General features: G+C 46.3%; 1 protein-coding gene across 3 annotated transcripts in view; it reads left to right on the forward strand.

Moving 5' to 3' along the window:
* Positions 1-286: 286 nt before the first annotated feature.
* Positions 287-13,077, forward strand: part of RLIM (ring finger protein, LIM domain interacting) — a 37,273-nt gene continuing 24,482 nt past the window's right edge. For 2 of the 3 annotated variants that reach the window (XM_075323864.1, XM_075323865.1), the window contains exon 1: positions 287-407. The gene's annotated coding sequence lies outside the window, so the exon portion shown is untranslated. Of the gene's footprint in view, positions 435-13,077 lie in introns of all 3 variants that reach the window. The other variant, XM_075323866.1, reaches the window with a different exon arrangement.

Here is a 13,077-nt window from a genome sequence, read left to right on the forward strand (position 1 = left end):
TTCAGTGACTTCTGTCTCCATGACAACAATAATAAATAATAAGGGAATAACTGCAGACTATTCTGATCTCCAGCTGCACAGATGAGGCATGCTGCTGCTGAAGAGTGGCAGGAGAATAACGTTCCATAGTCCACTTCTTCCAGCTATAATAACCGAAATCCGCCACTAGATGGCGCAAGATCATACTTTCTTGCCACAAGTAATATGGCGCCTCCACCCTGACGTGACGTAAGGAGATCACGCGCGCTATCGCGGTGCTCCACCATCCTGAGCTTAGTTGAAGCCACTCCCCTTCCTCTTACTTCCGGGCTGCCTTCGTAACAATGGAGAAGATGGCGGAATAAGGAGAGGTCTGGGCGGAGGAGCCGGAATAGAGCGGATACCGGAGCAAGAGGGCTCTCCTTGAGGTCTGTACCTTGAGAAAAGGCTTTATGGTAGGCGTGTGAGATAAAACAGTCGTCGTTTTACCCGTCGGATAACGAATGCCGGGGCCTCGCTGTGTGGCGAACTTTCGGCTGGAAAACTACGAGAGCCCCAGGCTTTATAGGGGTGACTAGGCCTAACGCGTTAGGAGCGGGAATATAGAGCCGGGGCCGTGTGGAGCGGATTGTGGCGGGATCCTACCCGCGGACACGAGCGCTCGTGTGTACAGGGGGCGGCCTGCTCCTCGGGCCCAGGGCCCATGACTGTGCTGCAGGGGAGTGCGGCGGCCATGAACAGCTCCTGTACACAGTGCGCGGCCATTACACCTCGCCGCTCCGGGCGGGACGGTCATCGCACTGCTGCACCCCCACCTTTATATGCCTCATAGATGGTGTGCTGTCCGGGGCAGCCAATCACAATTCAGGTTTTTAGTTCTCGGGTAGAATAAATGAGTGGTGCGATGTGATTGGTGATTGTGGGCGACTCCTCTGCATTTCTGTTAGTGACCCGAAAGTCAGTGACAGATTTGCCTCCTCTGTGACCTCCACTAGGTGGCAGCAGAGTGTCGGTGCCTCTCTGCTTCAGGGCTGAGTGCATAGGTTATTTCTATAGGAGCATACAAGGGAACTACTGTGACCGCCTGCCCCAAAAACCACATCTGCAGGGCTTTGTATGTTCTTCCCGTTTTTGTGGGTTTCCTCCCACACTCCAAAGACATACAGATAGGGAATGTGAGGCCCCAATGGGGACAGAGATGATCCTGTCTGTAAAGTGCAGTGAAATATAATAGCGCTATACAAGTGAGTAAAATGAACAGTTCAATGTGTACAAAATGCTGCAGATTTCCATGCGGATGTGTCTGTGGAACATCTGCCGTAGTATACAGCTGGTTTCACCCACACGTGCCTGATTTTTCTGCACAGAATTCCCTGCACTGTGGATTTTCACACTTGCATTATGGATTTCACTTATTTTAGCACAAAGGGATGACATTTACTAAAGATCAACTGTTACAAACTTGCTGGTGAATTTTTCTGCATTCTGGAACCTTTAGGCCAGGACTACACAGGTCATGTGGCCAAAAATCGCTATATGCTGCCGCCGCCATATGGCTGCCTATTGCAAGGGAGTGGCGGTATATTTTGTCTCGCAGGGTACCATCATTGCGACAAGCAGGTTGTAAAGAGTCGGAGCCATCTGGATCTAGTTGTATTTCCTGTTGCAGTCCACTGATGGAGCCGCAGGATGATCTTTGGCCGTGTGACCGGCAGTTTCTGCTACATGCAGGAGACATCCGCTGCAGCTGTAAGGCTATGTGCCCACGTTGCGTTCTATTCCGCAGAGTGCAAGTCACTGCATGTGCGCCTCAGAACGCAGCTGAAAAGCTGCGTTCTGAGACACATTGTAACTGCAGAATTCCTGCGTTCTGGATGCTTTCAGAACGCACACTTTTCACAGTGCGGTCCCACTCGCCTCAGCTGCATCCCCATAGACTTGAAGCAGAGCAGAGTGGGACCGCACTGTCAAAAAGAGCATGGCTGGCTTCGAGACTGAGCCGCGCAATCAGAATGAACTTCACCCGACTTCATTGTGATCGTGCAGCTCTGTGCATGTGCCGTGGCTTGATTTGCGATCACAGGTGAAGGACTCACCGGAGACCGCAAATCTCCTGAGTGACTGAAGTGAGCCGCGCGATCACCGGTGCCGTCACTCAAGTTACCTGCGGCCAGCTCGAGTACTCCACCCGAGACCTGTGGCCGCGGGAAACCTGAGTGACGTCTCCGCTGACAGTGCGACTCACTTCAGTTGCTGCGTGGAACTGACAGGAGTGGCGGTGTTCTACGGCTGCTCCTGTCTGCTTCATGTAGCAGAGCTGGATGCGTCGTGGGACCTCGTGAGGATTACGCCGGACCTGGAGGGGTGTTTGGGGATTTTAATAAAGTGGTGAAAGAGGGTTTTTTTTTTTTTTTTTTATTTTATTTCAAATAAAGGATTTTTTTTGGGTGTATGTGTTTATTTCCCTTCACTTACAGGTTAATCATTGGGGGTGTCTCATAGACGCCTGCAATGATTAACGTAGGACTTGGTGGCAGGTATAGGCTGCCATTAACTCCTTATTACCCAGATTGCCACCGCACCAGGGCAATTCTGGATGAGCCGGGTAGAGTCCTGGGACTGTCGCATCTAATCAATGCGGCAATTCCGGGCGGCTGCTGGCTGATATTTTTAGGCTGGGGGGCTCCCCATCCTGAGAATACCAACCTTCAGCCGTGTGGCTTTATCTTGGCTGGTATCAAAATTGTGGGGAACCGCACTCTGTTTTTTTTTTTTTTTTAATTATTTATTTTACTGCACTACATAGGCCCGCCCACCGGCGACACTTTTTGCAGTGAGACAGCTGTCACTCAGCATGGGGGCGCGTCTGACTGCAACCAATCATAGGCGCCGGTGGGCGGGGAAAGCAGGGAATACCAGATTGAATAATGAGCGGCCGCCATTTTCAAAAGCTGGAGAAGCTGCCGCAGTGTGACAGCCGCGCCGATGTTTGGTCAGTGATCGGTGAGTATGAGAGAGGGGGAGAGACCGACCGACTGACAGGAAGAAAGAGACCCACATTGCAACAAAAACGCACAAAAGAAGTGACATGTTGCTTTTTAGAACGCAGCGTCTTGGCAGAAGCTGAAATGCTGTGTTCTAAAACGCAACGTGCGCATGGATTATGCACAATCTTCATAGATTGTGCTGGGGACGCAGGACGCGTGCAGTTACGCTGCAGTGCAATACACAACGTAACTGCATGTAAATACGCAACGTGGCCACAGAGCCTAATAATGATTTTCTGCTGAAGTCTTGACATTTTATCACTCTAGGCTGAAATGGGTGAAATCTGCACCAGTAAGTGATGTGCAGTGGATTATAGGATCCTCCCAGATGTCTTCTTCTGTTCCGGAGCCTGTGGATGAGAAGTGGTACAATCTCCTGCCTGGTCCTAAATACATCTGCAAATTTCCTATGCGCAGATCTGCTTGGAAAATCTGCAGCGTTCCTGTGACATGTTTCCAAATGCTGTAATGCCACCCATTGCAGGCTTCTAGTGTCGGCTTCAATCTGTACAAGGTTTTATCATGGCTGTGACCGGCTATGGATAAGTCCTGTAATGTTGGTGTGGTGAATGAGGCATCGGGAAACACTACAGAGGTTTCCTAAATAATAACAGCCGGTGACCTCACAAGGGACGGTGAGGAATGCAAGAAGTGCGTGGAGCTGCCTCTGGCCTCTATGACATGAATTAGGCAATCACATAATGGTCGTGGCCCTCAGCTTATCACATGTGACATGAATCTGTCATACTGGTCACACCAGACCCCCACAATAGACACCGGGGGTCACATTAATGGTTTTCATGGGAAACCCCTTATTCAAGACCCTGATACAGATATTAATGCATTTGAACAGTTGGTAGGGCCCAGAGGGCTCGCCGTGTGATGCCACCTGTTTTGCCCCATACTCCATTCATTTATGACCTGTTACAGATTGGTACAAAACATGGAAATGAAGAGAAATGTGAATATCAAAGTTTATTATTTTGCGTGCTGTATTTAGTTGTGTTTATTGAGGACAGAATGTAAGACCTTGACTGCAGGGACCCCACTAATCCCGAGAAAAGGGGCTCTGAAGAGACGCGGGGGTGGGTCACATGCCGCACCACTCCATCATTAGTAGTGGGACCGCCGGAGCTAGCCAAGGGCTGTGTTTATAGCACCCCCCCCCATAAGAAGCTCTTCAGAGCCCCAGTGGTTGGGAGAATATTGCTTTGTCCTTGCAGGCCATTATTGTACATTCTACCTACTGACAATGTGCCTAGGAGACACTGATCCCTACCGTTTTGTGCATATTATTCAGTTTTATATATTGTCTATGTACATATCAACACTCTGCTACCGGACCCACTAATGTGGCCTGTATTTTCTCCTTCTGTCCTCCATCCTGCATGAATACTAGGCAGATGAGGAAATATAAAGGATATATTCTACTTAAAAATGTGATCAATGCCTTCAGCTCCATTCTCCACTACAGGACTCCACCAAGGATCTTCAGTGCGAGTGTAAGGCTGGGGCCACACGGGGACTACTGCGATCCTCGCATGACACTGCGGCTCACGCTGGCAGCACTGCAGAGCCGAGTGTCATTGCGACTGAGGTCCGATCGCGCGATCAGACCACCGCTGAGGAGGAGATGGAGGGATTTATCTTCCTCTTTCCTCCGTTGCCGGCTATTGCCATTCTCGCTCTGCACTCGCGGTACACTAGTGTAATGCGAGTGCAGTGCAATGTTTTTTTCGCCCCATAGGCTTGAATGGGTGCGAGAGAAAGGATCGCATTCCACATGCTGCGACTGTTTTCTCGCTCTGATTAGGGCAGAGAAAATAATCGCTCATGGGTGCTGGCACATGACTAATATTGGTCCGACTAGAATGTGATGTTTTATCGCATTCCACTCGCTCCGATTTTCATGCCGTGTGGCTTAGGCCTTATCTGACAACATCAGATCGCTCTCAAATCAATGATATTCAGTGAGGCAGTCACATGTCCATATTTTTTTTTATTTATTTTTTTATTCTCCTCGGGCAGTGTTATCATAGGGAAAAAAAATCACAACCTGCACGGTTTGTGTCAGTAAATTGGACCCAAGTAGGCCTGCCCTGTATCTGCCAATTTAGATTAATTTATTCAAGCACTGTGCACTTTAATATATCCCTAGCCACCTTTTGAGGCACTGCACTTTATTTGGCAGGGGGATACAGGATTAAATAGGGTAAGCCTACTGTGAGTGGGGGGCCATTACGCGATCTAGGGTGCCGACCTCTGCTGGTAGGTAGGGCACAGGAGGGAGAAAACGTTATAGGGTCAGCAATTCTCATTTTTCTGTGCACATGTAGCAAGGTACTCACTTGTTGTCACATCTGGTTTGAGATTTTAGATTATGTAATTAAAAATTGTTTTTAAGGGGTAATTTGATTTATGACCCAAGTGGCCATTCAAGTCTGTGGGTCCATGAAAAACACCAGATTTTCATGCACTGACAGACTAGAGACATTTTTTTTACTTTATTCTTTTCCATATCTGAGGTAAACAGCTCCCACTCTGATCATTCTGATTAGCAAATCTGGACTGGTTTTCTTGGATGGAGAATATACATTGTGACCCCCACCCCCAGGGTATGAGCACACCATGTCTTACAGGAGGAATCCACCAGTAACTCGCCCGAAAAAGGGCTAGAAAAACGCCAAAAAGAATGAACAATGTCACAATGACTTGCTGTGTATATGTAACGTATTTATTTTTTTTTTCCACTTTTTTACCACCTCAGCCTTCACTATCTATAAAAGCGCTAAAAGAAGTAACCTGGCCATTGTTCATATCTGTAAAAGATGCCGTGTGCACATCCCCTTAGTGTCAGGACGGGGGCGCCGATGGCATCCACTACATGATTCACACAAGCAAAGTTCACCAATGATTCCAATCTTTAAGTTTTGATAGTTTATATTTCCATTTCTTAATAAGTTTTGTACTGACATGGAATGGTGAAGAGTAAATGAATAGCGTGAGAGGAGGAGAATCGGGTTCAGGGGACCTTTTATAATACTCAACGGTTTAAATAACAGTCACATCAGCATGCCGGAGGCCTATCTGTACTGGAGAGTGGTCTCTGAGCCTTCATACCATATGACTGTGTATGGTGGTGATATATTCTTTCAAGTGGGGTATATTCTCCCATAGAACAGCATATGGTCAGCAGAAAATGTGTTTATCTCTGATTCACATGGAGTATGACAGAAAAGTCCTCCTTAAGGCTATGTGCGCACTGGAAAATGGAATTTTCTCAAGAAAATTCTGCAGGTATTCAAAGATTACCGCACCCGCGGTAAAAAAACGCGGCAAACCGCACCCGAAAACCGCATGCGGTTTGCTGCGGTATTGTTCGCGGTATTGCCGCGTGCAGGTTGGGATGTGCTTTATTGCATTCAATGCAATAAAGCACATTGAAAAAGAAAAAAAAAAGTCATTTCATTCTGAGATAGTAGATAGATAAAGAGACAGAAGAATAGATAGAGGGATCGACAGAGGACAGATCGCTGCATTTCCCACGGTCGGCAGTGAGTTCATATTACTGGCCGTGGGAAATGACCGGTAATTACCTCTGCTGTCTCGCTGCGAGACAGCAGAGGTAATTCAGCGCTGTGTGTCAGTCGCGGCTGGATGTAAGCAGCGCAGGACGCCAGAGCTGTGGATTACGCCGGAGCTTTGTTTCGGGAGGGGTTAATAAAAAGGGTGAACGAGGCTTATTTGTGTTTTATTTAAAATAAAGGATTTTTCTGTGTGTTTTTTCACTTTACTTACGGGTTGATCATGTCAGCTGTCTCATAGACGCTGCCATGATCAAGCCTGGAGTTAATGGCGGTGATCCGCCACCATTAACTCCTTGTATTACCTTGACTGCCACTGCTACACGGCAGCAGGAAGAGCCGGGGACACTCCGGTACTGCCGCATAATGCTGCGGCTGATATTCTCGGCAGCGGGAGGTGGGAGGGAGGCGGGGGACATTAACCCTGCCCCTCGCCCTCCCCAGCCTGAGAATACCGGGCCGCCGCTGTGTGCTTACCTCGGCTGGACGGTAAATATGCAGCGGAGCCCACGTGCTTTGTTTTCTATATTTCCGTTTTCTTTTTATGTGTGTTCTATGTGTCTGTGTCTGTGATGTGTGTGTGTTCTATCTGTCTGTGATGTGTGTGTGTCTGTGATCTGTGTGTTTGTTACTCTCTGCTCCGCTTCCTCTTCCTGTAATGACATCACTTCCCTGCAAAACCGCAGGCAGCGATGTACATTACCGGAGGCAAACCGCGAAATACCGCAGGGAATAACGCAGGAAAACGCAGTGAACCGCACAGAATTTGCTGCCTGCGTTATTCCCTGCGGGATTTCACGATTAACATTGGAGTCAATGGAGTGAAATCCCGCAGCGACGTGCGGAAAAGAAGTGACATGCAATTGTTTTTGCTGCGGGAATCCCGCAGCAAAACATGCAGCTGTCAAATTCCGCCTAGTGCGCACAGGATTTTTTTTGCCATAGGTTTTGCTGGTGATTCACTGCAGAGATGTTATGAACATTTTCTGCAGCGAAACATGCAGCAAAACCGCAAAAAAATCTGCGGCAAAATCCGGTAAGTGCGCACAGGGCCTTATAACAGTGGTACGTTGTCAGGCCCTGTGTGGTCGAGGCCTATCTACAGGATGATTCCTTCTTTGTGAGCAGGATGACGACAGCAAATCCAGATAGTCACCGATGCTCCTGGGTACAGGCTGTAGAGTAGTTTCCATTGTATCATGGTCCATCTAGGACTGGAATCATAAATAGCTGAAGAGGGGATGTCTACAAGCTCAACTTTTTTTTTATTTTATTTTTTTATTTTTTTTTACCCAATTTTTCAGACAACACAAGACCTTTTGTGAAGAATTAATCTTGTTTTAAAGGCTTGTTGGGGCAGCAGTGCCCAGATTTCCTGACTACTTTGATCAGGCAGGTCATAGAGGGACGCTAATCACCATGACCGTTAGCGCGCATGAGCGATAATGGATGGCGGTAGGCCTGGCCTGCTCATGGTCATGGAGAGAGTTCACATGTCCAGTAATCATCTATTAGAAACGATCCACCAGCAAAAAACTTATGCAGACACAACTTTTTTGTTCATTTTTTAAATAACTGATTTTAGTTCCATTTAGATCCATTTTTTTTTTTTTTTTTTAACATTGAAGTCTATGGAAAATGGATCCCTTAGCTGATTGCTATTCTTCCATTTGTAAAGAATCCGCTTTTTGCTTACTGGATCAGTTTTGAATAAAAAGTAAATAAGCATCTGTTAATAGACTCCCATGTTAACAAATGAAAATGGATGCAGCTGAAATCGGTTACTAAAAAATAGGCAAAAGTTGTCTGTTCAACTTTTTCTAACAAAATAGTGCTGGATCCGCTCTGACATCTGGACATAACCGAAGATGCACAATATGTGCACAGCGCAATATGAGAGAGTCGCATGATGGGAGAAACATTTAGATGGAAAGGAGGTGATTGTGCACCATTGCAGCTCAGAAGACACCGCCATCTAACAAGAGCCGCATGATACCTACTAATCCCTTCCAAGCAGCACATATTACTGGCGTTGACCCCTCCAAGGCTATGTGCAGACGGAGTTTTTCTTTTTGAGGCTGTCAAAAATGAGTTTGTGGAAACTGCTACCTTTGGCGAGGGTGTTTTTTTTTTTTTTTTTCTTTTTGTTTTTTCCTTTCTTTGATGCTGATTTAAGATCTTTTTCCTGAAAGTGACCATTTAATTTTCATAAATCAATAGTACACAAGAAAATAAGCAGCTTTTTAATACATTTTATCTGAGAAATCTGCTTTCTTTCTCGTCCTGCACTGATAATTCACTCTCATTTCATGGGTAAAACCTGTACAATACAAGCAGCGATGACTGGTTTTTCCATTGCTGAGATGACAGTCTAGGGAGGAGCTAGAGACAGACATTCTGCTGTAAGTCCCTTACAATTCACCATAGAACTTTATGAGCACAAACTGTCATCTTCCTTAGTAAGGGCAAAATATGTATTTACTGAAGACAGATTTCACCCGGGAATTGAGAATCTTGAGAAAGATCAGTCCAGGAGAGGAGAAAGAAGCAGATTTCTCAAATAAGGCTGCTTTCACACTACGTTTTTTTAACATGTGTCATGAACGTTTTTTTTTTTTTTTGCTGTAAAAGTGGATCCTGTTTTTACAAAGAAAAACGCATGCAAACGGATGTGTTATTTTGCAAGATCCTGTCACTTGAAGTTTATGGGCGGGCATTGAAGTCATGTGATCGAGAGTGAGGGGAACTGAACGGGATAGACTGGGAGCCGGCATCTGAAAGCTGTGGACGCTAGTAACCAAGGTAAACATCGGGTAACTAAGTGAAGCACTTTGCTTGGTTACCCGATATTTACCTTGGTTACGAGCGTCCGCCGCTCTCAGGCGGGGGAGAGAGGGAGGGGGAGAGAGAGACTGATCACGCCAGGCTGGTTTCTGGGCATGCTCAGTAGAACAAGCAGGATCCTGTCTATCAGTATGCCAGCGTTCACATACGTTTGCGTGCAGTATAGTCAGGATCCAGTGAAAAACAGTATTTGGACGCAGCTCAAAAACGCTACAAAACTGCAAGTCGCTGGATCCTCACTATAACGCACGCAAACGCAGGTGAATGCATGTTGACACGAGTCCATTGCAAATGCATTGAAATTAAAACGCATTTGCACTGGATCAGTTTTTGGGTTTAAAAAAAACATTTATGACGCATGTTAAAAAAAAAAAAAAAAAAAAAGTAGTGTGAAAGCAGCCTTAGGCTGGAGTCACACTTGCTTGAGCACTGCATAACCAGTCTGGCCGCTGGCTCTCTTGATAGGAGCAGGTCAGGGGCATAGAAATACATGAAGCTGACACGCTCCTGTCAGGAGAGCCGGCGGACGGTCCAGGCAGTGCTGTCCTTGCGCGAGTCACACACAAGTGACTCCAGCCTAAGATATATTTCAGTTTCTTATTCTCACCTGAATTACTGACTGTTACTCTTGGCAGCTCTTATTGGACGGGGCTTAGTTTGCAGCAGATTTCATCAGGAGCCGCTTCATAGAAGTGACTTGCACTTTTTTTTTTTTTTTTTCCTACCAGGTGTTTCAAGGCCTAAAGCTGAGAAACAAAACCTTTCAAAACCCTGAACATGTGATCAGTAGACTTTTTTTTATAATAGAAAGTAATCAGAAGAGTCACGAATTTTATAAGTTTTTTTTTTGTTTTTTTTTTTCTTTTTTCTTTTCAGGTGTTATGGCGCCGAAACCGCGTTCCAAATAGCTCCAAGGATGTGTTCACTGTTTTTTGCTGAGATTTGGAGCAGAAAGTCTCGAAACTTGTGGTTTTCAGAGTGATTCTGCCTTTTATAAATAAATGAAAAATAATACGGCGTGAACACGCTCCCAATACTCTGCATACGTGATCTTAGGGAAGGTTTAAAGGCATGGTCCAAAGTATTTTTCCATCTAAATACCCATGTGTTAAAGGACTTGTCCGACAAACTCCAAAAAAATGTTTTAAGCTAATCTGTGCTGTATTATCATAAAAAAAACCCTGTTTTGTTTTTTTTTTTGTTTTCTAACTTTAATTCCCATTGAATTATCACTTTATTTACCTGCAGCTCAACCAAACTTGACTTTTTTTGTTTCCTTGGTTGTCAAACCTCAGTCAGACTGGCACTGCCCCGCCTGACTGTCCAGCCCTGCCCTCTGCACACTCATTGGCTGTCAGTATTCTGCTCAGCCCAGACCTCTAGCAGGGCACAATATGGGCACAGATAATGTAGTAATGTGCCCCATCCTTGTGCCCATGAAATAGTATTGTGCCCATCCTGCTCATCCTATAGTAATGGCCCCTTTCCTGGTCCTCTTCCATCATGTAGTAGTGCCCCCCTAGTGTGCCATACTTCACACACAAAAGACAAATCCTTCTCACCTGTCCTGGTTCCCTCTGTGTCCCGCTTCTGACAGCGCTTTATATCAGAGGCCAGATTCCCTGGCGGTATGCAGGGATGCTCTCTCTGTGTAGCTTCTCCAGTGATCCGCTGCTGGTCTCTGGCCAGCGGCTGATCATTGCAGTAGCAGTATACAGAGCTCCCATCTGAGCAGCACCGGGGAATCTGTCTTCTCATATAAAGCGCTGACCGCACGGCCCCCTGCACAGGCAGCGGTCATTAAAGAGGCCACTGCCTGCGTGCTGCAAGAAGGATCAGGGGCCGCAGCTGACAGCGCTTTATATTGGAGGACAGATTCCCCAGCGCTGCTCAGATGGGAGCTCTTTATACAGCTACTACAATGATCAGCTGCTGCCTCTGATTGGCCGGCGGCTGATCATTGCAGTAGCCGTATACAGAGCTCCCATCTGCACAGAGCCGAGGAATCTGTCATAAAGTGCTGTCAGTGGCCCCCAGCACAGGCAGTGATCAGCAAGTGGACCACTGCCTGCGTGCTGCAAGAAGGATCAGGGGCCGCATGTAGCATACCGGCAGTGTCTTAGACCACTGCACTACGGAATGTGTGGGACGGTGCAGGGGAAGGTGGGTGGGGACTCCACGCACGGTACCCGCCCAGCAGGGCGGTAACATGAAGCCGCTGTGATGCTCGTTAACATTGTCCTGCCCCGTCAACGTGACGTCACAGGAAGCAGCAAAATCACGGCAGCAGTGGTCACATGACCGCTCTGAGCCAGGGGAGAGGGGCTGACGGCAGGGCAGGTAGGTACTATCTACTTACCTGCCCCAATGTAGCCCAATAGGGAAATAACAAAAAAGGCAACATAAGCCGGATAACCCCTTTAAGTGACATATTCTAAAATAATTGAATTTTAAAATTCCCTACCTACACTTTCTAACTGCTGTTCTATCCTCTTCTTTTTTTTTTTTTATGTTACACTCATTTCAGGGCTGGGCTCGTCCCTGTGCACTGTGTGATGTGCACAATGACAGCGCGCTCTGTTGCTCAGATCAGCTGTAATGAGCCAGCAAAAGACCATGTTAGAATAACTGATATGCAGAGACCAGTCCCACTCACGCAAGTGATGTCCCTGGTCTCTGTACGCCGGGTATTCTAACTGCACTCTGTTGCCAGCTCATTACTGCCGATCTGAGCTGACAAAGTGCGCTGTCATTGTGCACATCCCACAATGCACAGCTTGGCACAAGGACTAGCCCAGACCCTGAAACAATCTCCTATCCACAGGTGTTAAATGTGTGTTTAGAGGAAACCTCACTGCTGTAATAACTGTTGGTGGTCCCCATCCCCTTTTCCTTCCCACTGTGCTTGGGAGTTAACCCCTTCCTGACATATAATGCATGATTATATCCAACGTTTGATCCTCTTTGATGTAGGCTTAGAAGCTGATCTTGCATCGTTGCCTGCAGACACTGGTCGTGTTAAGTCCTCCACCATGTCCCTCCACTACATTGGGGGGAGTTGAGCTCTGCCTACTGATGTTAACATCTTAAATGTTGAAGTTTATTTTTGGTTTTTAATCAATCTACAAGGGAAATCACATCCCAGCAAAGTCGGAGACTCCTGAAATGCTGTGCACATGTTGTTGCAGATTTTTGTGGAGAATAAAAACTGCATCAAACAATTGACATGTCAATTGTTTCTGCGTTTTAATCCAGCGTTTTTCCTATCACAATGCATAAAAAAGAAACCCATTGAAAAAACACGCAAAACCACAGCAAAAAAAACATGTTTTTACTGCCAACAGATGCAGATTTAGGTGCAGAACATCTGCAAACAAATCTGCAATGTGGGAACATACCCTTAAAGGCTGTTTCAGCCACCATTGCCTGTGGCTGGTGTTCATAGAGACCCTGATTTTTTTTCACTATATACTACAATACTTTGATATATAGTACAAGTGATTAGACAATTACAGGTTCAAGTCCCCAAGATGACCACAAAATACAAATGCGTATAGAAAACCATATAGATATTCAATTCTCAGATTTCTTTACTCTTAATGGGAGGAAAACAATCTGGTATT

This window comes from Anomaloglossus baeobatrachus, chromosome 9 (genome assembly GCF_048569485.1).
Source record: "Anomaloglossus baeobatrachus isolate aAnoBae1 chromosome 9, aAnoBae1.hap1, whole genome shotgun sequence".
NCBI classification, from domain to species: Eukaryota; Metazoa; Chordata; class Amphibia; order Anura; family Aromobatidae; genus Anomaloglossus; species Anomaloglossus baeobatrachus.